Below are 25,630 nucleotides of genomic sequence, written 5' to 3'. Positions count from 1 at the left end.
GTGTTACTGATTAACTGTGGAGGAGTGTTGGCGTTTGAAAGTAGGTCATTGGCAAATGCTTCTTTAAGATACACTTTGAAAAACACAACCTGTGAAAACATTTTTTAAATGAAAAATCTGTATAATGAATATAAATATAAATAATATGAATGTAAATACATAGATATATAGATATAGATAGATGTATAGATATAGATGATATAGATGTATAGATATAGATGTATAGATATAGATGATATGAATGTGTGTGTATATAGATTCTGCAAGTATAACAGAAATATAGTGAAGATGGAGACCTGGCAACTTTCTGGTAAAAACTGCTCTTTGCCATTTTACTGGATAAAAATGTTACTTTTCATGTCCACATTTGTATCCTCTTCCTGAAAAAGAGGTGATGTTCAGACCAGTGAAGAGGGGACAGGAAACTCCACAGCAGCGTATGTTTGCCCGTTGAATTGTGTGTTCAGGTTTGTTCCTGCTAGCCTCAGCTTTGTACCCGCCACTTCGCCTTTCCAGTGTGTCGCCAAGAGATAAGAAAATGAAACTAAAGCTTCTGCTTCTGGCTGAAGGAAGTTAGGACTGACTTTTCCTCCGTGTAAATATCTGCCAGCTATTTGAACACACGCTGTCCATGAGGAATATTATGTACCAGGAATCACGCCATCGTGTAAACGCAGTTCACTTGGCAAAACCAGCACATATTGTTCTGCTCCAAGGGGAAGAATGTGAGGGTGGGGAAACGTCGCTCCTCCTCCTGTGACTGTATTTGTAACTTGGAATGCTTGTTCATACTAATTACAGGAGCAAAACCAATAATACGAGCAAAACTGCCTTGAGAGGATGTCGTGTGGTCCAAGGCCACCCTCAAAACCAGATCTGCTGTTTACTAATCAGCAAAGGACCGAGCCTGATGCGAGGTGAAGCAGTTTGCTACCCTCCAGAACACACCCGGCTCCCTGAGACCGAGCACACGCTACGTGCCTGAGCAGATCCGGTGGTTTAGGATGTTATTAGTTCATCTTTAGTAGTCTTCCAATGTAGACAAGGTCTGCAGGCTGCTAGTGAGGAGTTACCTGTGTGGCCCCCACTCTGCGGAGTTTTAGGAGCACTCCATGCTCTAATCAATGCTTGAAACTGCTCAACTAGATGATCATAAGGTCCTTTCCAACCCTGACTGCTCTATGATTCTATTAGGAGTGGCACAGAAATTACCATTGAGCCTGTCCTTGGGCTCCCTAATGAAAAGTTGGTTTGTTATTACAGGAATTGTAGCAGCACATATGTGCACAGGATGGAGTTATCAGCTCTGGGGCCCCCAACATAAGCAGCATGGCCAGAGAGAGGGGATTCTCCCCCTCTGATCTCATGAGACCCCCCTTTGCAGTCCTGATCCAGCTTTGGGGCCCCCAACACAGGAGTGATGTGGAGCTGTTGGAGTGAGTATAGAGGAGGCCACGGAGCTGCTGCGAGGGCTGGAGCAGCTCTGCTCTGGAGCCAGGCTGAGAGAGCTGGGCTGGGGCAGCCTGGAGAAGAGAAGGCTCCTGAAGGGGAGACCTTAGAACAGCTCCAGTGCCTAAAGGAGCTACAGGAAACCTGGAGAGGGGCTTTGGACAAGGGCCTGTAGGGACAGGACAAGGGGAATGGCTTTAACCTGCCAGAGGGGAGATTGAGATGAGCTCTTAGGCAGAAGTTCTTCCCTGTGAGGGTGCTGAGGCGCTGGCACAGGGTGCCCAGAGAAGCTGTGGCTGCCCCATCCCTGGCAGTGTTCAAGGCCAGGTTGGACACAGGGGCTTGGAGCAACCTGCTCTAGTGGAAGGTGTCCCTGCCCGTGGCAGGGGGTTGGAACTGGATGAGCTTTAAGGTCCCTCCCAACCCAAACCAGTCTGGGATTCTATGATTCTATGATCTATGCCTGCAGAAGCCCACTTTCATACATGTGTTCTTAAAACCACCTCTTATCAAATGCACAGCTTAGCTGAAATCATTAGTTAAAGATGCTTCTGGTACAGCTGTGTCCTGCTGCTGCTTAACCCAGTGAACAAACCTCTCAGCTGCTTTTGTTTTCTTTCTAGATGCAGCCACAGGTTTTGAGGATATAAAACCCACTGAAAAGCCTCTAGACCAGTCACACATGGAGCACACTTGACTTGAGAATCACCAGCAACTGACCATTAAAGAAGTTTTGCTGAAGGGCTGTGAAATTCTAGTACTACATGAGAAAATATTATCGAGGTAAGAAGCCTTTCAAGAATTTGTTACATTCCAAAACATTTGTAGTTGTACTTGAAAATACTGATGTTTATGCTTGAGCTGGATTTTCTTGAGAAGTTTAATAATATTCCTTTAAACTGCTTTTATAGCTAGGCCAGGATAGAAAAAAACCAGGATCTCTGTATACCCAGAAATGTTCTTGCTGCTTTTCATTCTGGAAAAAACAAAAATGAATTGATAATTCTTCCTCTTTGACACGTTTGGAAGAGAAAAACAGACACTAAAGAAACAATCACAGTGTAGATTTTAAACTATTGGTTTAATGAGATGTAAATTACCCCTCTGTGTATGAGCTGAAGTCCTTTGTTCTCCAGCAGAGATTCACTTCAGGAAGCAGACAGTGTTTCTCTGTGGGCTGCCCAAAGATGAAAAGCTTTATACGCCCGTCAAGCCTCCAAAGCAGCTCTGCTGTCAGCAGCCTCACACTCCTCAGTAGCTGATATGTAGAACAGCCTTGGTGAGAAAGTTTGCCAATGTAGCTACAGAAGAGCTGGTAAACCCTCCTAGAGCTGGGATCCCATTGAAATCACTTTAATAGCTATGTATTGCTTCTATCAGAACTGAGAAAGATGTTTTGTTGTTGAAACTACACCTGCAGGTTTCACCAGCAAAGCTGTATTGATGGGGGATGTTGTTGTAGTCCTGGTATTGCTAAATCAGACAAACTTTTAGATATAAAGCAGGCCTCCATTGCCCACCAGCTCACTCCTCGTGCAGGTTACACAGGTCTCCTGCAGCTTCCCTCACTCTTACTCACATTTAGAGTTGTACCTTGGTGACCTCTGACCAAACAAGCATAAGCCTTTTCTAACTGGATTATCTCCTGTTTCGAGCTAAGCACCCAGGTTACTCTGAATGCAGAGAGTCTGGTCTTGTTCATCAGGGCAAAATGTAGGAAACATTGGAATTACACACTTGGGAAAGCACAGAAAATCTCAGTTTACTCTTCCAATGCCTGGTGGTGACTAGAGCAGGAGGAAAAACCATCTACTGACATTTCTGTACATACCAAATTCTGCATATTGTAACTTCTCCAAGATGGGTTTCACAGCCTCAGAAAGTCTTAAGACAAGCTGAATATATTTAGTAATATATGATTATGATTGATGATTATGAAAAATTCAAACACTGACATCCTGAAAAGGATGTTTAGTGTGTCTAGACAAATGTACTAACCTATATTGCCCTGCAAAGCTTTGCGAGAGAGTCTGACAGCTTATAATTTGGGTAACATTTTAATTGTGATGTCTTCATCACTACCAGAAGGCAGACAGACTACAAACAGCAGCGAGCCAGGATCAAAGGCTAAGGATAGATAGGGAAGAAAGTGTTGAATCCACATATTCCTGCCTTTGTCAATCTACACCAAATACCGTGGCATAAAAAACGCCCAGATCTCTCCGATATTTTGGAAAACATTATCCAGATCTCTTCAATATTTTGGACAACCAGCATTTGGTATGTAGATACAACCCCCAAAGATGTGACAGTAGGCTTTTGGGAACCACATCTTTGTTTATAGTGACTGTGACTAGCTGGGCTGACTGCAGCAGCTGGTGTTCCTGGTGCTAAAGGCTTGCTGAGCTCCCACAAAGGCTTCTGTAATCTTTCAAACCCCTGTGTTGTCACAGCGAGGTTGTTACAGGTACCTGAGCTGACATGCTGCCAAGTCACCTTCTGAAATGACATCTTGGTGGGCCTTGGGAGACTGGAGGACTCAAAACCCAGATATATTTTACTCTAGCACTTGTGTGTCACCTCCAGCTCCCCAGCAGGTATGTATGACTGTTGTGTGTTACCTGTGCCTGGGTGATGTTTTGCTGGGCGAGGTTCTGGGTTGCTACAGAAACTCTCTCTGCAGAGCTATTCAATTATAGAATCACAGAACGGTTTGGGTTGGAAAGGACCTTAAGATCATCCAGTTCCAACCCCCTGCCACGTGCAGGGACACCTCACACTAAGCCATGTCACCCAAGGCTCTGCCCAACCTGGCCTTGAACACTGCCAGGGATGGAGCATTTACCACTTCTTTGGGCACCCTGTGCCAGCGCCTCAGCACCCTCACAGTAAAGAACTTCTTCCTTATATCTAACCTGAACTTCCTCTGTTTAAGTTTAAACCCATCACCCCTTGTCCTATCGCTACAGTCCCTGATGAAGAGTCCCTCTCCAGCATCCTTGTAGCCCCCTTCAGACACTGGAAGCTGCTCTGAGGTCTCCACGCAGCTTCTCTTCTCCAGGCTGAACAGCCCCAACTCTCTCAGCCTGTCTTCATGCAGGAGGTGCTCCAGCCCCTGATCATCCCCGTGGCCTCCTCTGGACTTGCTCCAACAGCTCCATATCCAGCCAGGCTCTAGTGACAAGACTCACGCTCTCAGCAGGAACATAAATAATTCACATTCCTGCTGGCCTGCTCTCTGTGCCTTCCCCACCAGCAGGCTGGCGGCACAAAGGACAGCAGCTGTGATTAGCTGGAACTCTTACCTAGCAAGTCAAAGGCGCGTTTACTGAGGTAGATGATGTTTTCAACATGTTCTGTTTCAGAACCTTATTCTTTTTGAGAGGGACAACACCAGCAGCCTCTCTGACAACTGCTTTTCACAAAGATAACAGAGAGACTCTTCCTTGAGCTAAACCCACTCTTATCACATCACATCGCACTCCACCAGCTGTCCCTCGCTGCAGTGCAGCCACCAAGCAGGCAGCAGGCTTTCTGACTGATAAAGCACACAGTCACGTAGCACCATGGAATTGAACTGGAGAAGATCCCCTGGTGGTTTGGATTTGCTTGGATGTCCCTATCCATGGGTAGCAGCAGATGTTGGCACAGGTCACTCTGTAACCGTAAGTGAAGGGCTCACACCATTTAGGCTCTGTTTCTGCATGGTGCTGGAACTGTTGTTAACTTCATGTTAAACTGTGTAACTACTAAAATACTTCTTCCCTGTGAGGGTGCTGAGGCGCTGGCACAGGGTGCCCAGAGAAGCTGTGGCTGCCCCATCCCTGGCAGTGTTCAAGGCCAGGTTGGACACAGGGGCTTGGAGCAACCTGCTCTAGTGGAAGGTGTCCCTGCCCGTGGCAGGGGGTTGGAACTGGATGAGCTTTAAGGTCCTTCCCAACCCAAATCAGTCTGGGATTCTACACACGAATTCAAGAGGATTCCCCCTGTACGAGTTGTAACCCCTTCTCACTCTTGACTTTTCCTGTCTATAGAAACTGCCAGTCCAGTGTTTAGTCTGTCCGCCTCTCAACCACGCTTTTGCTGTTCGGATCTGGAGTACAACTCTTCCTTCTGCGACAACAACATCCCCTTTTGCAAGTATTTCCATGACGATGGGATGGATGTTGATAAACATGGGATAAATGTCAATGAATATGGTTTAGAAGAGAGTCTGCAGCAGTGTTTGGGTGAGCCAAATTCTCATCTGCCTTTAGCAAGTCTATCACCCAAGAACTTTGTGAGTAAAGTCCATGTAGTTAAATAGTATTTAGGTTGTATTTGTGTTTAACGTGACTGCAGCTAGCCTGGCCTCTGCTCAAGTCATGGCCTGACCTTTTTGCTATGTTACAGTGTGCTCTGGTAAGAAGCACACTGTATGGTATGACACCCATGTAAAAATAAGTCCTTTAGCACTTACTTGTCATTTGTCTTCTCTGGTCGTCAGCTGCATCTGCTGAAGGTTGTGGGAGCCAGATCTGCCTCCCCTGGCCCATCACAGCCTGCAGGGGGTTGGAATTGGATGAGCTTTAAGGTCCCTTCCAACCCAAACCAGTCTGGGATTCTATGATTCTAACTGTGACCTTCACGGTTTTGCTCTGTCAGCACATTTCATCCCTGTATTTTCTATCCCATCACCCGCATTGTTAGTGAAAACATCGAACAGACGAGGATAGACCCGCGTAGCCACCCTTCTGGGTTGAAAATCTCTGAAACCAGATTTGTCCTGACCCTGTGGGAAGTTCAGCTCCTTTGTTTATGAGACTGCACCACGAGACACAAATTACACTGAGTTTTGTCAGTCCAGGGATCTGCTATCTGCTGCTTTTGCTTATTGATGGGTTGATAGCCTGTCACAGGAAGAAACCTGATTGCTGTGTCTACCTGATGGATCCGCTCCTCTCCTTATTTTCCTAATGCTTACAAATATCTTCTTATCTGCTCCCAATTGAAGGAACTGAAGGTTAATTTATTAGTTCTAAAGACCAAACCCATCCGATCCCACTTCTTACTGATGGTATTACAGTTACCCACCTTACATTAACCCACTAGGGACACTGGAAGTGATGTCCATAAGGAGTTTTCAGCCTGCACAAGTGCTGATGGTGATCTGGGATGTGACTGGCAGAGAAACATCTGATCCTTTCTCTAACACTGGAAAATCAATTGCAGAGAAAGCCAACGGGAACACGGAGCTCTGGAAAGGAGGAACTGTTCCTTATGCCTTTATGGAAGCAGCCTGAGAGGAAGCCCTCCCTGCAGGTGCATTGTTCTGTTCTGCCACTGAATCACGGATAAGTATTCTCTGAGTACAGTTACACAACCCGTTTTGCACCAGCCCTGTAGAAGTTTCAGCTGGTTTGCTTGTGGGACTGTTACAGGAGGCAAAAGCCCTGCCAAAGGGGATGTTCCGAGTTCTTTTTCCTCTCCAAGTATCTTCTTACCCGTACAAGAAGGTGGTCCATCAGAAAATGGCTTGACAAGGGCCTGTAGGGACAGGACAAGGGGAATGGCTTTAACCTGCCAGAGGGGAGACTGAGATGAGCTCTGAGGCAGAAGCTCTTCCCTGTGAGGGTGCTGAGGCGCTGGCACAGGGTGCCCAGAGAAGCTGTGGCTGCCCCATCCCTGGCAGTGTTCAAGGCCAGGTTGGACACAGGGGCTTGGAGCAACCTGCTCTAGTGGAAGGTGTCCCTGCCCGTGGCAAGGGGTTGGAACTGGATGAGCTTTAAGGTCCTTCCCAACCCAAACCAGTCTATGGTTCTCTGAATGAGATGCAAAGTAGTTTAGCCCGAAGTCAGTAGATAAGGTGGGTGGTGGTATTTCTTTCTAGCTCTTCAGTTAGATTAGAGGGAAGCTCCATGAATTGAATTTGATGCTGCTCCTCAAGGCATTTTTATGGGAAGAAATGTGATTATTGGCTTAAAGTCTCTTTTCACTTGCCTGGAAGGGTCAGTTTTGGGGGTTCAGTTTACGCTACTAAGCTTGATAGCCTCATATTGTGGTGAAAAGTCTTTATGTGTGTACTGTGTTGCTAAAGGTTTCTAGCATTTCCCTTGAGAAGGGCAAATCTGGTCTCAGGATGGTGTTTTAACTCTTACTTAACACTGTTCCAGCAGCGTTAACACTCACAGGACCTCGAGTAAGGCCAAAGCAGGACTCCTCTCTTTTCCCATTCCCATGCTGGATGGTTCGCACTGCTCAGCATCTCCCTCCCAACACATCTCTCCCCTCTGTAATTCTCAGTCAGGGCAAGAAAACCCATTCATGGCTCAGAGAACAGTTATTTTTTGCAGTGACCTGAGATGGCCATAAAATAGAATAGTTGCTATCTGAACTGCAGAAACCCTCCCAAGAAACTCACCTCTCCCCATCCCACCCTGCACAGCCCTCCTGGATAAGGTAATGTAAATATCAACCCAAATGGGGCCAGACTCTGAGCCCATGTACACCGAGTAACTGTCCAGAGAGTGGGGGCACTGCAGCACTATCAGCACATCACCTCTTGCCATCCAGAGCAGCCTCTTCCCTGATTCTTCAAACAGGATCTTCCTGTTCCCGTGTGTGGGCTGGAAGGTTTAGCTGCAGCCTGACTCTTCCTCCTGCTGGGATTGCAGTTGTCTCCAAGAGATCTTTATGGGTGTTGAGAAAGGAGGCATAAACCTGCTCAGCCAAGCGAGCAACCGCCCCCCTCAACTCTTTAGAGTAAGGAACAGTTTTTGACTTAAGCCTATTTTGTATCTTGTAAGAAGATTAAAGAGAAACCAAGTGACCTGTTTAGTCCATTTCATGTCAGGCATATTACGCATAGGTTCATCTTATACAGAGCCAGAGCAAGCAGAAGGACATGATTATGCAGCTTTTATGCTGCTCTTGAGCACTTCCAAGCTGGAATACCCTACCAGCATCCATCTCCAGAGGTTTCCCAAAGCTTCATAGCTGCATACACATGCCACCAGCCACAGTTCTTGGGGAGAAAACATCCTATTTCAGTTGTAGCAGAGTGATTATTTCACTATAAGAAGAGGAGAGCTACCTTGGCTGTGCTGCAGAGGGTTTGAGGAGGTGGAAGGTGTCTGGGTGGGATGGGGCATGTGAAGCCATGGCCCTGCTGCATGCCCTGCCTGAGGGCTCCTGCACAAAGGCTGGATCAACCATCATCCATGGCCTGAGTGGATCCTGCTCATCCCATCAGTGCAGTGGTGACATGGTGGTGTGGGGGACACAGAGGACACAGCGAATATGGCCTTGAAAGAGGGGCCCTGCAGCAGATCTGTGCCTGGCAGCCTGCTCTACGAGGCAAGGTGATAAAAGCACAGTGATTTCTTCACACACTGGTGGTGCCTAAACCCTCACCGTCCCAGCGGAGCCCCAGCAGTGCTGAGGTGTAATCATGGTCTTATTCCACAGACACAACAGTAAAACAGCTCTCTGGCTGACCGATTCAGGGAAGTACTCACAGTGTTCTTCTTCAAGACCATCATGAAGCCCTGCGCTAATCCCCAAGTGCTTTCATAATCCATTTGCCTCAGTTGTTAGGAGGGAAGAGACTCCAGCTCCAGCCTATCTGCATGCTGTAGGGATGTACAGCTGCCTAATAGAACTGTCTTTGCAGCACTGGTTGTCCAAAAAGTACTTCCAGGAAATATTGTCCATCACAAACAAGCCCTAATGAATTAACAAACTGTTCTCTTCACACTGGGAGCAGCTGGTGCATTGGGATACAGTGTGAGAATCAGCATTTGGAGATGTGCCGAGTGAGACAGGAATTGGGACAGGTTACTGGCCCGGTCATGGTCAGTTCTTGCTTTGAGTTGGGTTTATATGAGACAAGAACATGTTTGGGGAACTTGGTGTAACTGTAAACATGTTTAGACAAAGGGTGAAAGTCTTTGATTTCTGTGTCTAATTCAGGACAGTGAAAGGAGCCAGAATCTAGCCCTATAGTAAACCTCACCCTCAATAATCCATATATATATATATATGGATCATATATATATGAACCATATAAAGATATTCTATATATGATTCAGGCTGCAATTTCAGTTGAGTCAATAAATTAGCACATTCACCTTATCCAGTCACCAAGTTAACACAGCAGATAAGCAGAACACACACATCCTGGTGAGCGGGTGAACTGCAGCAGAGCCCAGCACTGAGCAGGCACATGAGTAGCTTGCTCAAAGAAAACCTTTTTAGACTCTTTCTATCTGCTTTTCGTTCCTGTTAGCAGAAGTTCTGGTTTCTGCTCTTGCCCTTTTCCCTCCTGGCTGCTTCCATCGCAGGAATAAGGAAGTACCCGGGTGCCTCTTTGTTTCACTTGCACTGTGTGTAATGCTGCAAAACCACCACACTACCACATACATAAGTAGAGAAGCAGCAAATACACTTTGTTGAAGTTGTGCATCTCTTGTAAAGGGCCTCGTGCTGCAAACTGTGCAAAGACAACAGCATTTGAAAGGGCGCAAATCAGACTGGTTACTACAGCCCAAGAACTCAGCTCTGCTGAGGTGCTTTATGAGCCTTTCTCCTTTGCCTTACCCTTTTATTGCTCTCTACCTCTGTACTCAGCTCGGGTGTAAACGTGAGTGATCAGGAGAGCAACCTGAATGCTTCCAGGCCAATGTTTAGCAATGGCTTTGTATTCAGATCACTACGCTGTGCTGTTTACTCTTGCCTTCTAAGTGTGCAAATCAATACTCTAAGCACAGGGCAGGGAACACTGTTTTCAGCAGTTAAGTAAGGAATTCACATTACGCAAGATACCTGCAGGCAGGCGCCTCCTCATTTTGAAGGTAATAAATGCATAGAATGATATTAGCACTCTGGTAGAGTCAGCAGATCTCTGAGGTGCACCTACCTCCAGCCTTCCCTTGAAATGAACGTCCCAAAACATGAAGCTCTCCACTTCAGAAACCGGGTTCTGTTCAAACATAAAGGAATGCTTAAAACTAAAAGAGAGAACACTTCAAGTGAGGCAGAACAGGAACAGAAAGGGTCTAAATTAACTCCTTGTAGGGCAGGCTCGTTCTTTCAAATGCTTCTCTCTGTCCCATCCTACTCTTAGGATGGTTCATAACTCATTGTGCTTAACTGCACCAACGAAAAGCATCTCACCCCCTTCCCACGGATCCAACTGTGGCTGCAGCATCCAACACACACAGAGTCATCCTTCTTCCCTGGTGCCAAAACACCACCTCGTGTGCTTCATTATATACCAGGGAACAGATACTCCTGCAGGCTGAGAAGGAGGCAGCTCTTTGGCCCTGCAGCAGCTGGGTAGATACTCTATGTGATCGCCTGCTTTGTCCTGTTCCAAACTGCCTGTGGGTGTTCATTATAGGGGAAGATATCTGGCGCTTTTGTGTCTCGTGTTGACTTATGTGGGCAAATGAAGGCACGCCAGCAAGCCCATAGCTCATCTTTATAGACAGCCACATTCCCAGGCGTGCAAGATAGCAATCGACCACAGTCATTATCTCAGGGATGTGTAATGTAAGGGATGTAAGCAGTCCCTCTGCAGACAGACTCAAGAGGTGATTTCACACCAGAGCTTCTGTGTGTCTTCACAGCTTGTGATCCAGGTTACGTTCTGATGAGAGAAACATGTGTCCCACGTATGGGTTGCATAAAAAGGGTGAATGCACAAACACGAGTCTCTCAAAGCACATTACTTACCTACTTTGCTTACAGGTCTTTAATCACCAAACTGATTAAAGACAAAAGCAATGCTCTCTATTTTATATGGTTTAAGCTGTGATTTCAGTTCAGTCAATAAATGAGCAAATGCAAATTATTCAGTCCCCGGTATCACCAGGTTCACACGGCAAATAGGCAGATGACATACTGAGGGAAGTAGTTCTTTCATTTTAACCTTATCTTAGACTTTCATGAAGCTCTAGTTGTCTTTTAACCAGAAAACCCCAGCTACTATTTAGCTAATATTTTATTGACACAGTTAACGTGTCACTGGAGGAGCCTGTCTTTACTGGGCATAGGGGGCTGTTGAATATTAAGTGTATATTTTGGTCTTAGGCCAGTTAAAGCAGGCAAGAACTGCACCCGTGCTCAGCTCAGCAAAGTTCAGTTGTAAAAATGCCTGTGCTACGTCTTCTTTAGATGCAAGTTAGCAGCTCTGTGCTGTACTTTGCCATCACTGTGCAGTAGCACTGAATATTTGGAAGATTTACCATGTAGACAGATGATGGTTGAATCATCTCCAACAGCAGTTTCCAAATAGCACTGGCTTTTTCACTGAGAAGAACATGCCAGTGACAGGGTGCTTTCCATTTATAGCGACTGTGAAAGATACAGCTCACCCTCCCTCTCTCTGACTGTGGCTTAACAACACAATAAACCACAGAATCCCAGACTGGTTTGGCTTGGAAGCGATCTTAAAGCTCATCCAGTTCCAACCCCCTGCCACGGGCAGGGACACCTTCCACTAGAGCAGGTTGCTCCAAGCCCCTGTGTCCAACCTGGCCTTAGACACTGCCAGGGATGGGGCAGCCACAGCTTCTCTGGGCACCCTGTGCCAGCGCCTCAGCACCCTCACAGGGAGGAACTTCTGCCTTATATCTAACCTGAACTTCCCCTGTTTCAGTTTAGCCCCATCACCCCTTGTCCTATCGCTACAGTCCCTGATGAAGAGTCCCTCTCCAGCATCCTTGTAGCCCCCTTCAGACACTGGAAGCTGCTCTGAGGTCTCCACGCAGCTTCTCTTCTCCAGGCTGAACAGCCTCAACTTTCTAATCCAGCATTATGGTCCTCAGTATTGGAGCAGACAGACCATAATGCACCACCCGAGGTGCAGATCCAGCTTTTGCTGTTGGTTAAAACATCTTTAAAAGTATTGTTAGTCTAATTCCATAGTGACACACTGAATGTGAATACAGCCACTGCTCTCTCTGTGCCATTGTCACTTGGGTCGGGTATCAGCTACCAGCTGCTATAAAACTCATACGAACTCTGTACCATCAGTAGATAATCAAATGGAAATGGGATCGTGTGCCCATACCTGACTGGAACCAAACCTATAAGCCTGGAGCTGCACTAGTGCATGGATCCAGAAATACAACTGATGGCAGCAGCTTTGCACATGCACTGCACACGCACTGAGCGTGCTTTCACTGGGAAAAGGTTAAAAGTAAAACATTCAAGCAGCTTAGGATCTCTAGGATCTCTCTGCTTAAAGTCACTGAGATGGCAAATGCAAGACCCCCGTTGATAGCAGTTTTGGTTTATAAAACTCATTAAAACTTCCTCAGCGCAGTATCTCCTCACATCCCGTCTTCCCTTGTCAATCACTGTCATGTTCTCAGCATTTGTAACGCGCTCCAGATTTTCACTGCGAAGGAACAGAAGTAGTAATAAGAACTCACAGCTCATCTTGTTAGCTTTTGACCTAAAAAACACAAGGCTGTTTGGCAGTTTATAAGAGGACATTCCACTCATAGCTAAACAAAATTTGCTTGCTGCAGTTACCAAGGGGCCTTTTAAAAGCCTGCTCTGTGCTGCCCTGTGTGTGAGTATTCAGGCTTGGGAAGGCGTGGTGCACTACCAATTTGGTTGCAGTGCATCAGGGAAGAGTGAGAAGAAGAAGGAGGCGAGAAGTGGCATCATCACTGCTTGAAGTCAGTTCTTGGACTCCTGGCTACTTGTTTTCGGAATTGCTCTGTGCACTATTATCATCTCTGCTGCTTTAAGATTGATCTTTGTGTATGTAGAAAAGTGGCGTTTTTCATACACTCAAGTTTTGCAGGGCTGATTTATCCTGGAAGATTGATACATCTGCCTCAAGCCGCCCATGACCAGACAGCAGCAGGACAGTGCGTGGTACTTTGGTGTGCTGTTGTACCAATGTGTGCTTCCTTCCTGTGCCATAGAGCTGCAGCGTGTGCTGATCAGTAGGAAAACAGACCCTGTAATAACTGCAAAGAGTTCTAATCGCTGCAGCCCCAGCTGGTGTTGATGCTTGTCTTAGTTCTAGTCAGTAGAATGGCTGGAGTTTAAATAGGACGTGCATAGACGTTGTTACTATCGCAAATCTCTCTCCCTTGGCTTCTCACAAGCTGAAGTATCTTCTCAGCGTTGCTGCGAGGCAGAGACAAGACATCTGCAGGAAACAGCAGAGCTTGTTTTGCTGATAAGAAGCTGCTTTCTGAAACAGAAGCGGCCCCTCCTCTGCACGTGTGTTCTCCACACGTCACCATGTCCCTGTTACTAAAGTCCGTCCTGTCGATTCCTTCCGTGTCGATTGTGGCAGTTCATCTAGATCAAGTGGTGACCAATCTCTGCTCTAACAAAGTCAGATCCCACTGGGAAAGATGAGGACAGCCACTAAGATGTTCCGTGGGAAAACCCACCATGTCACATCTGTATTTTCCTATGCTAAATCCTGTGCTTTGACAAAGCAACAGCAAATTGTCAGTATCCAAAAGCATTTCAAACCTGGAAAATTGCTGGCTCTTTTACCCCACTGATGTCATTTGGCTTCTTCCATCTTTTTTCCTCTTTCTCTGAGGAATAATATCTGAACAAGGTTATAGGAAAGCACAACTGCCATATAGGCTATGCAGGAGCTCACACTCCATCAGCTGGGTCCAGGGATAGGCAAGACCAGCGAGTGACTGATGACACTGTCCGAAGAGATGAACAGGAATGTCTTGCTGGCAGAAAGGAGTTAACAAGAACATAGCTCTGTGTTCTCTTTGTCAGCGCACCCAGCACACTGTGTCGCCACTGAGATGCAGCTCTTCAGCCAAGACGTTGTTTTTAGAGTCAAAGTTAAACTGAACTAAGGCACCGTGAATGAGACAGACCATCCAGCCTGCTTTACCTAAGCCCCTGCTAAGAATAAAACACCCAACTGGGCCAGCTTGATGCCAGCATTTATGTTTTCAGACACCTACTCCAAGGGTCAGATGTCCTGCTGCCGAGGTGTCAGTGCTGGTAAGGGCTCTCTCCAAAAGGCATTGAAATACAATCTGGTGGAACATTGCAATATCTACTTTCCAGCTAAATCCAGAACTTCTTGGGCCCCAGGACTCATTACATTATGGGAGGACAGTTGGGTGCCTTGGCATGCAGTAAATGCAAGCGATTAATCCCCCAAATCAAGAATTCATTAATTCAACTCAAACTAAAAGCTCATTTTGAAGCAACTTATTATGAGTTAAATCAGCAGTGATGTAGCTCAAACCTTTTCTCTAGGAAAGGGCAATAATTCATCCAAAGCTGACAAAACTGAGTAAAAGCTCAAGTAAAATCTGTTGTGTGGTATCATCAATCCAAATCCTAGGGGAGAGGTAGCAAACAACAAAGAGCCTGCACAAGGAAGACTAAAAGGTTAGAAATGACTCAGTATTTCACCGTATCATTGCAAACAGGAAGAGGCTATTTCATAAATCATGGGTTATTTCCAGAGCTTGAAAGCCCACACGTACATTAGCGGGTCATTACAGCAAGTGATCACACACAAGGTTTTCCATGTTATTAACCTCAAGCAGAGCACAGGTGCTGGGAACACATAAATCCTGCAGAAAGCTCTGTATGGTCAGGTATAGATTGGGAATGGTTCCAGAAGCCACAGCATATGCTGGTGTCATGAATACATCTCCCTGTCTGCAATAACCTTGTCTTATTCTCCTCACCCTGTTCCTCTAATCCCTTAATCATTCTCGTGGCATTTCTCTGCGTTCAAATACATCAGATACCCTCCTTGCACTGTGGGTTTGGAAACAGCTTCCAAAGGCTTGATCCCTGCCAAAGAGGAGGGTGCAAATCCCACTGATGAGTGTTTGGTATTGCCTGGGCTTTGCGGAAGGGAAAGCCAGAGGTTATCTGCTGTTCATTGAAGCCGTGGCTGCCCCATCCCTGGCAGTGTTCAAGGCCAGGTTGGACACAGGGGCTTGGAGCAACCTGCTCTAGTGGAAGGTGTCCCTGCCCGTGGCAGGGGGTTGGAACTGGGTGAGCTTTAAGGTCCCTTCAACACAAACCAGTCTGGGATTCTGTGATAATACAGAATATAAATCACTATATATTAGAATATAAATTTTCCATCATCACTTACTACTGCCTTTTGTTATTTACAGCTCCCAAACAGATCTCCAGTCAACAACAGCCTGAACTACTTTTACATGTGCAATTGGTCCCACATGGAATTCCACTGATTTCAGAAAAGTTAACGACTATCTGCTAATTACATAAGTAACTTTCACACTTTGTGCCATTGGATATGAAATCAGATCCATAAAACCTATTAAGTCTGCAGACACCATTAAAGATGAGGCAGAGTATTACCCAACATGGGTAACAGCAGCCCGTAGGCACAGAACGTGAGGTGTATCTCAGCTAGATGTGTAGGGTTCAGGTCTTACTTTGAGCTAGTCTAACCTCTGCTCCCTCTGTAGTCAACAGAAAGGAACAGACATCTCCAGAGGCAAATTAGCCTCCCTGCAACACAAGCACAAGAATTGAGCCCATTCCTACATGATAGTGACTCACCTAATGAACCATCTACTCATTAACTGTCACACATAGTGGGACTGCACATGAGTAATTATACAGGCACCAATGTTGATTGGGATTGGGCTCGGGCGAGCTTGTTCTGTAAGCTTAGATTCCTAAACTAGGATTGAAATCAGCCCTGGGACGTGTGCAGTCCTCTCCACAGCGTGTAAGGAAAGCCTAAGCACAGTCTGGGCACCCATAAGGTGTCTGAAGCTGGGCGACATGAATTCCATTCACTAATGGAGTCTTAAGTTTCAATCCCTAATAAATGCTGGAACACTGACAACTTACTCACAGTTATTTCATATACTTTGCTCCTAGACTGAAGTAGTTCCCTACAGCAACATCATCTCAAACCTGGCTTCCTAAATTATAATGTTTGGCTATTCTCGTCTGGAAGAATAATGTCAAAGCCAAGGAAACAGTGAGGAAAAGCTCAAATGAAAGTCTTTGCTAAATACTTCTTATAATTACTAACGTAAATGTTGGATTAGGAAATAAAGGAAGCCTCAAATTCAATCTGTCAAGTGTCCAAACATTGCAGCAGCCTAAAAACGGTTTTACCCCCCCCCCCCCCCCCCCCCCGCTGGTAGCGACCCACAAGTACAGTGGACAAGCAGCTAGAGCAGCCTCATGTCAAAGCTAGCGGAGATCAACACCTCTGACGAGCATTTCGCAGCACCGTGTGGTATTTGGCTGCACTGAAGGCTTCAGAGATGTGACCCGGGCAGTGGAAAGTGGACGGACAGAGGGACCAAGGCCCCCTTTCTGCCCATTAGTGCTACACGGTGCCAGGGGGAGAACTTGCTCCCCTCACAGCCACATCCCTCAGAGAGTCTGTGGTGGGGAAGAAGACACAAAGAGAAGGATTTATGGCTGCTAATGTGATCTGTGTTCTCTTAACTGCTCTGTAGGCAAAACAGATGGGCTAGAAACCCACAAACCCTGCCTGAGCATTGCCTGCACAAGCACGTGCGTTCGTTTTATTTAAAATCAAAGGCAAATCTAATGTTGTAACATTTGGAAAGCAGTTTCTTTTATGGTTTTTACTGTTTTCTAAAGAAATAACACAAATCCATGTTACGTCTTGGACTTCAAAATGTGAACCATTCTGTGATTCCATGGTTATAAGGACCACAGAATACACAGGGATTCTCTGGGGCTGAAACATCTACTACTAAAATGGCACTGGGTCAAACCTGTTCTTTCCAGGTCTAAAGGACCCTTGGAAAAAATGTGGAGCCACCTTCACATCAGGAGTTCATCAGGACTTTCTGACTTAGGAGAGGACTGCAAAACTCTAATGCAAGAGCACCATGATAGGGCCATGGCAGTCTGACCCTGGTGCCACTAAAGACAAGATCAAGTCACAGGAGATGCTTTGTCAAGCGGTCACACACGACTCTGCAAAGATACTGCTTGGACCTTGCCCATGTTAATGTCCCCTTTGTTACAAGCTATAGAAAGACCTGAAAAGGGTTCATCTGATGACATGTCAAGACACATCCAGGTGCCCTCTATGTAAAGACTGCTTGTGCTAAAGGGCCATATGGAGCAGCTGCTCACAGACAAGGATGGAAATGAGCTTCAGGAAGGGGGACACAAAAGCCACGGGGACAGAAAGTGACAAAGGGAGAAGATGGCACCTCTTGAGACTGGTGTTCACTCACCCCCTCCAACTTAGGGCAGGGCAGCATCTGATCAGGCCCCTGCACCAGTGCTGGCGCAGCTCAGGACACCTCAATAGACAAGCAGGAAAGGGGGGCTCTTTCCTCCAAGCTTTCTTTTTACTTCTTTCCAATGATGGGATGCAATAGCTGGGATTCTACAGCCACCAGAACCACTAGCTCCACACAGCTGAACAAATGGGGGATTATCCTAGGGCTTTTCACACCCATCAGGGCATAACTTACAGAAGGCACATTGAGGGTGATGTACTATGCATGGCTGACAGGGAGACACTCCAGAAAAGGGAAAAAATCCAAAGTTTGGATAAGCTGTGTGTTGGCACAAACCCTCCCTCAACACCCATTTTCTCTACAAACACCACAGCGACCAAACCCAAATGCTGTTTGTGTGTGGTGGACATGAGCAAAACCCTGTCACTGACTGCTGAGCAGTAAATCCAGGGAAGGCTGGGGTAGCCATCCCTTTGCATCCCACTGGGATGAACATTACCTGGACGATATGCACAGGAAGCACAACCATAGCATAAGGAAAGCCCAGGGTGCACATTTCCTTTGGGACTTCTAAATTGACTGCACCCAAGATGCAGATCCACCCATACCAGAGAGTGTATTACTGGGAAGCAGGCGTATTCCAAACCAGGCCATGACTGTACCTAAGTTGACCTTTAGATAATGGAGAAGTGGCTATAGTGAGAAGCTGGGATACCTGAGATACCATCAAACCCATGTGAACGAGCCTCAACGCCACCCGGAATGAATGGCAGCGATGTTGTCCTGCAGAGCCACAATGCTTCAGTGTTGACAGGAACTTGTGAGAGACCCCACACGTACCTGCTTCCATGGCCAAGCACATCACATGCCTCTGTGCTCATGACAAGGTTAATCCACAGCCCAATAACCTTCTCAAGGATGAGAGTTTGAAAGACAGACATGATTAGAAACTGTAACTAACCAAGATGACTCACACCAGCTGTATTTGTTGGGGACCAGACTGTCACGTTCGAGCTGTTCTCAAGAGGGAACAGCATCTTGATCCCAGGAGCCTCTTGGCAACAAGGAGCTCCTCTGTTTTCCTGTGATTCCCCTCGCTTATTCATTTATGTTGTATAAATTGGTAATTATTAATGCATGTTCACCAATGCATGTATATACACACAATGGTGAATATGTATATACATATTCAATATATGTATATAGAAATGTATACATATGTATACAGAAATGTATATAAAAGTACTTATATATTTCATATAAATTTATGCCTGTATTTCTAGCTATTTATATATTTAAATATTTATGAATTTTTGTGTAAATGTTTAGTTATGTATGATGAGGAATAAGCAAATTCATGTATTTTCATTGGATCTGCTAAAATAAACTCTTTCCTCAGCCACTTGTATGCAGGAGGTAGCACTGGGACAGCGATTACTCCAGTCACAACCTACCCTGCAGATGAGAGGAGCTTCCTGAGGCAGGAATGTGCAGGAGGATGAACGGACCCCACTGACACAAGCAGGGAAGAGGACTGCCCTTCATCCCTGGGGAGATGCTGTACCCACCAGGCTGTGCAACACTCTCCTGTAATCAACTCACACAACGATTTCATCTGTCTCTACCTCTCCTTTGTTCTCCCAGAAAGGGTAACAACAGCAATAACCTAACTCTTAGGGGATGCAATTACTATTTTAGCTGACATTGGCTGGAGAACAGAGTGAAACCACTGCACGTCAACTCTGAAAGAGCTGCCACCACATCGCCCTCACCAGAGGACAATGTTCACTGTTATCAGAACGAAGGCAGTAAATCATGTTTGCATTGCAAGAGTTCATGGTAGAGAAGTGACCTCGCTTCTATCAGAAGCGTTGGAAATATGTTGGTATGGAAAATTGAGATTAGGCTTTTCATCTATCACATGGGAAACACTTTAGTACCTAATTCTCTTTTCTTGCAGATCTACTTTGCCATTGAATACAAAAGGGATATTTGGCTGTGTGTGCAGGGGTAACATACAAATCCCTACATGTAAGAAATCAGTTCCATCATAGAGAATATACTGGTACTGTAACAGTCAAAGCCCCTCAGATTTAGGGGAAAACTGCTCCATGTCTTACTCCAGCTCTCTTCTACCACTGGGATTTGTCTGGACCCCACCTAGCAACCACCAGTGCAGCTTACAGACACCAGGGTTTCTCCAGAGGCTCTGCCTGGCCAGTCATGAGACCTAAAGCAGAAAAACACGGTTAACAAAAGCATGCATGTGCACAAGGGACACCCTGCTGCTCCTCCCCCCGAATGAGCCACAGCCTTAGATGCACCACTTAATGAGACACAGGCTTCAGCAACAGCCCAAGAGCTTCTGACTTCCACTGTGCCATGTTACAAATGCTCCAAAAGAGCTCACAAACCTCCTCCACTTCCACCCTGACCCACAGAAAAGCACACACGAGGCAGGGAGTGTGCATTAACACCCTGATTGAGACACTGATAGCTCACTGCGCCACTCTAGAGCGTTGGCATGAAAGGGTGTACTGTGGCACAAAAGGTAACTCCTTAAACCAGCAATGCCACCATGGTACTGGCATCGTGCAACTGTATTTTCCAAGAGCTCAGGTAATATACCGCAACAAAACACACGCCCAGAAAGGCTCTATTGGATACAAACCAGCTCTGATAAGCATGAATTCAGAACCTCAGTATTGGGCTCCACTTTGAGCAATGGAAATAGCTTCACACTTTTATGGCTTTGAATAACCCCTCCTATATTGCAGGATTATCACAGCTATTCAGACCTGAAAAATACATCCTCATGTGGAGAGCCCTCGATCTTGTGCATGCTGAAGAGCAAGGTTCAGAAGAGATTCACACAGCTCAGTAGGTCAAGTGGTTGAACCTAAAGTGTCTAGTTTAAAAATCCTTACCAAAGCAGCAGAACACACTCTCATAAAGTCATGCAACAGCAAACCAAAGGCTGCAAGATGTTGAATTCATGGTGAGGAAGCAGGTTTGTGTAAAACCTGGCCTATGTGGAGCAGGGCCAGGACAGAAAGGTTACCTGCTCCCTTGCAGCCCATTGAATTACATCCTTCAGACGCTGCATGTAAATAACTTGACAGAAAGGAGCAAGTGAAACCACGTGAGGGGAAGCTTGGCCAGGAACCCGAGATGCTTACTGTCATTCCCAATTTTCCAGGAAGGGGCATTTGCAGAGAAACAGCACAAAACCAAACAAGAAATAATCTCATGGTGGAAAAGAACCAACTGGTGATAACACAAAGGCTGAAAGTTTGGGTAAACAGCAGAGTTCAAGGCAAGCGAGAGGAGCAAACCCAAGGAATCCTGGCACAGAAAACACGATCCAATGCTGCTCTCCCCAGAGCCATGTGCTTTTCCAGTGCAGTGTTACTGACCCGAAAGGAAATGGTTTGTGTGCATTAAGGAATGCTCTGACTGTAATACTGGTGTTTAGCTACTCACACGGCCAAAGCCTGTATTTTAAGCTGAATCATATAGGATGCAACGTGTAATTTTGCAGCACTGCCTCCAAGCAGCTGGAGAACCTGAGAACACCAACATGGACCCTTAGGGACTCAGCGTTATCAACTTAGTTGCAGGACTTTCTTAGAACATTACTAATCTGACACAGAATTCCAGCTGTTGAATTCTCACCTCTGGTTATGGTTGTCACACTCTCCACATGTCCACATTTCCCCTACAAACCTCACAAGAATATGGACAAGAAAGAGTGTTAGAAGATGGCTATAACTGAAGGCTCACATTGCCCTTCTTACAGCACTCATTTCCCACAGCTCCCCATATTTTCAGCTTCAGCAGAGTTTATGAAGCCCTTCAGAACAATTCCCTGCTGCCTTCCTCCCTTTTTTCCCCTCTAGGAGAAGCAGCTCGTACCATGCTTCAGGATATGTCAGCTCACAGGATGTTTGCGTGGCACAGACATAGACATTGAACAGTATCAGTTCCCAACTCGGGTTTACCATGGCACAACAAAAATAGACCTTTCCAGGATTAGAAACAGACCTCTCAAGGATTCCCTGCCAAGGGAGCAAGGGGCACAGAGCTCCATGCAATTGCCCTCTCTGCCCATGCAGCACCGGGCTTTATAGAGTTCTGTGCTGCAGAGGGCAGTGCACACATCAAGTACATCTGAACCAGCGCAGCCCAAGGGCTTCCTTGTTCCATGGGGACGTGCTCAGGTGCACCTTGGAACAAAGGCAACCGAAGCGTTCACTCTCATCCCTGAAGCCCATCGGGGCCATATGTGTGCCAGTGTCTGGGAGCCCATGGTTGGGGAAGGCTCATCTCCAGAGCAGCGCTGCCACCAGCCACAGGGCTTTGCTTGGTCTGCCCAACGCTGGTGTTTTAAAACTAGGAAATCCTCTTATCTAACAAAACCTGAAGCTGTTTCACCGTGGATGCTCTCAGGACAAATGTGGTCTGCCTACACCCTAGTCTTCAGTGGGCATCTCGGGCTGCCTCACCTGAATGAATATACCCACATGTAGCTAAGAAATAGCTGCAGAGTATCCTCAGCTTTGGAGTCTCCTGTTTATAGGTTCCCTCACTGCTTGTGTGCCCTCACCAAGTGTGTGCCCTCACAACTGGAGGCTCTCCAACTACCTGCAGTTTTTCCAAGGCTCACGGTGCTCTGACTACCCCTGTTCCAATGACCTTCTCTGTTACCTACAATAAAAGTGATTTCCTGTTTCAGTGTTAGATGAGCTCTCATTTAAATTCAAGGGAGTGTGTAGAAGAAATGGGATTTTTTTCTCTACTAAAGTGAGTTCTTTTGGATACCACTTATGAACCCAGGGACCTGCAGCAGCCTGCACACTTTCCTGTAGTGCAACTGCTACCAAACTGCTCCCATGTTTCACTTGAAGAACATGTCCATGCTATCTGAAGAGGTTCTTGACTGCTCTTAGCACTCTTCTTGTGCTGAAAGATAAAAAAAGAGAACACTTCATACAGAATTACTTTCAGAGCAGCTTTACAAACCATTTTGGGTAGGCAAGAATAGTAGGTTCTTCCAGACATCAGTTTAACAGCTGCCTCCCCACAATTTCATTGAGAACACTTGAAGGGGCACAGAAGTCTTCCACTCTTACCTGTGTTCTTCCAAGCTTTCCCTGTTTAAGGACAGGGCAGACAACACAGTGTGTTTATCCGTAATGTTACCATTAAGATACCTGGCACCAGTAACACAATACAGAGGTACTCACCTGTTCCACTCAGTTGAATTCTCACCTTGCAGCTCTGCCAACTCTTTGGGAAACAGCTCCATGGGAGACAATTGCAAACAAAAATCCCTCGCAGCAGTTTCTTCAGCCTCCAGGCTCTAACAGTGACTTTAACATGAAGGAGTTTACACCATGCCCCCACAGGCTTTGGAGTAAGCAGTTGGTGAGCAACACTTCAACTCTCCTCCTTCCTCCAAGGGGACTGTAGACAACTACAATTTACAGCTGGGATAATAAAGAACATGGGATTTCAAAACAAAACTTATGGGTCAAAAATAGCATAGATCATACCAATCACCCTTAGAAACCATATTCCACTCTGAGCGCACCTGAACATCTTTTCATCCACCTAATCCACATATTAGGAATTACATACGGCCTGACCATTGATTTGCAAGAACTGAGACAACCCCAACATCCCTCCAGTTCTCCACACTGCACTCACATGGATGTTGACATCGTGACAGCAGAACATCAGACACCTTAAAAACAGTGTTATCACGTATTTGTACACTTGAGCTCATACATGTGTGTGTCCCTCACACAGACTGCATGGTTTTGGTGTACTACCCAGGGAAGGCTCAACTGAGAGTATCAAACCCTTTAAGTTTTCATGAAGAAGAAGAAGTTGTGAGCATGAAAGTCGAGATACAAACCCAGGTTTCTATGTATGAACTTAAAAGAGTAAGCAATTTCCCCTCTGAGCAAAAGCATCACACATTCCTACTTATCCTCATCTTCTGCATCTTCCAACCTCAACCATTCTGTGATTCTCTCCTCCAGGGTCTTCCAAATGCTTCTCCTGGTGTTCCGGACCCTGGGTGGTTCCTTACCTGAGTCCACTGTGACCAAAATCACTTCCGCAGCAAAGACAACCCATAGTTTCTGCAGTGCAGGATGTCAGAGCAAGTTTTAGTTAACAGTATTAACCCAGAGCATACCCATGTATTTAAGAAATGCCAAAGACTCTCAATTCTATCGTCACCTTCTGTCTTAAGAAATGCTGAAACAACGCTTGTTTCTGCAAGACACTGCAAGCTTCTTGGGGATCGTGCAATGAAGGCCTGTTGGGTAAGAACAGACTCAGACATTAGCACTTTCAGGTGACCAAAGCATCCAGGTTTGAGACATGTAACACGGGCTTCATCATTAACATCTCTGACAAGTTGTGATCAGTGAGTAAGAGACATACACTGACAAGTATCAGATACCCCAAACTAATGAGAGTGAACTGTACGCACACAACAAACTACTGTCTCCTCCATCAGGCATTATTTTGGGTCTTTTCTGAAGTTAATTCCTTTTTTCTACATTTCAACACGCTATAGCAACTCTTAGCTGAGACATCAGTGGCATCTCCATCCCCAAAGAAACAGAGTATAAACAAATAATCTGGGAAGCAGGATGCATCCTTGTTTCCTCCTCTGACCAGCAGCACTGACAGAAAGGGAGAAGAAGGGTATCAACAGAGGTGAAACCAGTTGTTTCTCAAGCAGTTTAAGTAACAAAGCACACTCACTGAGCCAGCAGACAGATCTCACACATACTCTGCAAGGTATAGAAGAGAGAACCAAGCTTCCCCCCAGTTAGCCCCTTACAACACTTACCATCATTACTTGGTATCAGCTGCATGATACAAGCATAGGGTTAAAGGCACACCTAACCTAAGTGTCTGCACATAGAAGGAGCAGAGTAGAAAAGCAGCAGAAGCAGCTGTGCTTGTAATTCAGAATTCTTTCAGGTGTATGCAACTGCTACTGAAAGTTAGAGCAGTGTGGATTTAAACAGCAGGAAAATGGCACATTGCTGTAACACCAACACATCTCAAAAGGTTGCAAGGTTCAGGTGAAGTAACTGCATCACAGAACACCTCATAACATCCTTCCTCCACCGTTCAAGTGTATCCTGGGGCAAACAGACTACTGCACCTGTGTAGTTACTGTGAGGCAATATGCTGAGCAAATGCATTGTACTTACCTCCAGGAGGAGCCAAAGTATGTAATAAAAACCTTGGGACCCCATTTTTCCTGAGCTATACCACTACTGGACTTTAGCCAAGACTTCCCGCGAGCCTGTAAAACTCTTCACGTCTCCTTTCGGTGAAGTATCTTCTTGAATTAATAAAGTACTTTATTGCACTGGAATCAGCTGTAACTAGAAAGGGTTATTTCACAAAACATGCAGTTCTTTGAGTGTTCTCCCTTACAAAGGAGAGACCTTTCACACGTTATTTCAGGTAACTCCAGTCCCCTTAAGCCTAACAGAGATTAGTTCAATCTCTCGCTTGGTGAGTGGATGATCCCCCCTTCCCTGACACAGAGACCAGCATGAGCTGGGATGATGTTCAGCACAGGGAATTCTACAACCCGCTGCTCTAAACCTAGTCTACCTCCTACATGCCACTCAAGAGATCACCTAGTCAGCTGGGTAAGCCATGCCGACACAGACAGCAAGCACACATAAGAAAACAGGAAGGCAAGTTAGCTTGGCTGCTCCCATACCATGCTGAGAGGTCTTACAATCTCTCATCCATTCTCTCAGTTTTTTCAAGGTTGATTTATGTCTCTATGGACATACAATCACAGACTGGTTTGGGTTGGAAAGGACCTTAAAGCTCATCCAGTTCCAACCCCCTGCCACACCTTCCACTAGAGCAGGTTGCTCCAAGCCCCTGTGTCCAACCTGGCCTTG

The 25,630-nt window shown here is 46.0% G+C and overlaps 2 long non-coding RNA genes across 8 annotated transcripts; one reads left to right on the top strand and one right to left on the bottom strand.

Annotated features, from left to right (window-relative positions):
- The first annotated feature begins 1,142 nt into the window (after positions 1–1,142).
- On the top strand, positions 1,143–5,757 carry LOC115604285. Of its 2 annotated transcripts, XR_003990217.1 has the most exons (3): positions 1,143–1,436; positions 2,073–2,232; positions 5,484–5,757. It is a non-coding gene; the product is annotated as an uncharacterized LOC115604285 (long non-coding RNA). The 2 variants fall into 2 exon arrangements; XR_003990216.1 differs by lacking the exon at positions 1,143–1,436 and having other exon boundaries at positions 1,859–2,232.
- Positions 2,512–25,572, bottom strand: LOC115604284. 6 transcript variants are annotated; one of them, XR_003990210.1, is made up of 7 exons: positions 22,497–25,572; positions 21,351–21,401; positions 10,346–10,408; positions 7,988–8,090; positions 6,523–6,685; positions 5,909–5,990; positions 2,512–3,576 (listed from the first exon to the last, which is right to left on the bottom strand). It is a non-coding gene; the product is annotated as an uncharacterized LOC115604284 (long non-coding RNA). The 6 variants fall into 6 exon arrangements; XR_003990214.1 differs by having other exon boundaries at positions 2,512–2,724; XR_003990213.1 differs by having other exon boundaries at positions 6,523–6,642.
- Positions 25,573–25,630: the final 58 nt, after the last annotated feature.

Source organism: Strigops habroptila, chromosome 2 (genome assembly GCF_004027225.2).
Source record: "Strigops habroptila isolate Jane chromosome 2, bStrHab1.2.pri, whole genome shotgun sequence".
Lineage (NCBI taxonomy): Eukaryota > Metazoa > Chordata > Aves > Psittaciformes > Psittacidae > Strigops > Strigops habroptila.
The sequence above is the reverse complement of the archived record's forward strand: the minus strand, read 5'-3'. Positions and strand labels throughout refer to the sequence as shown.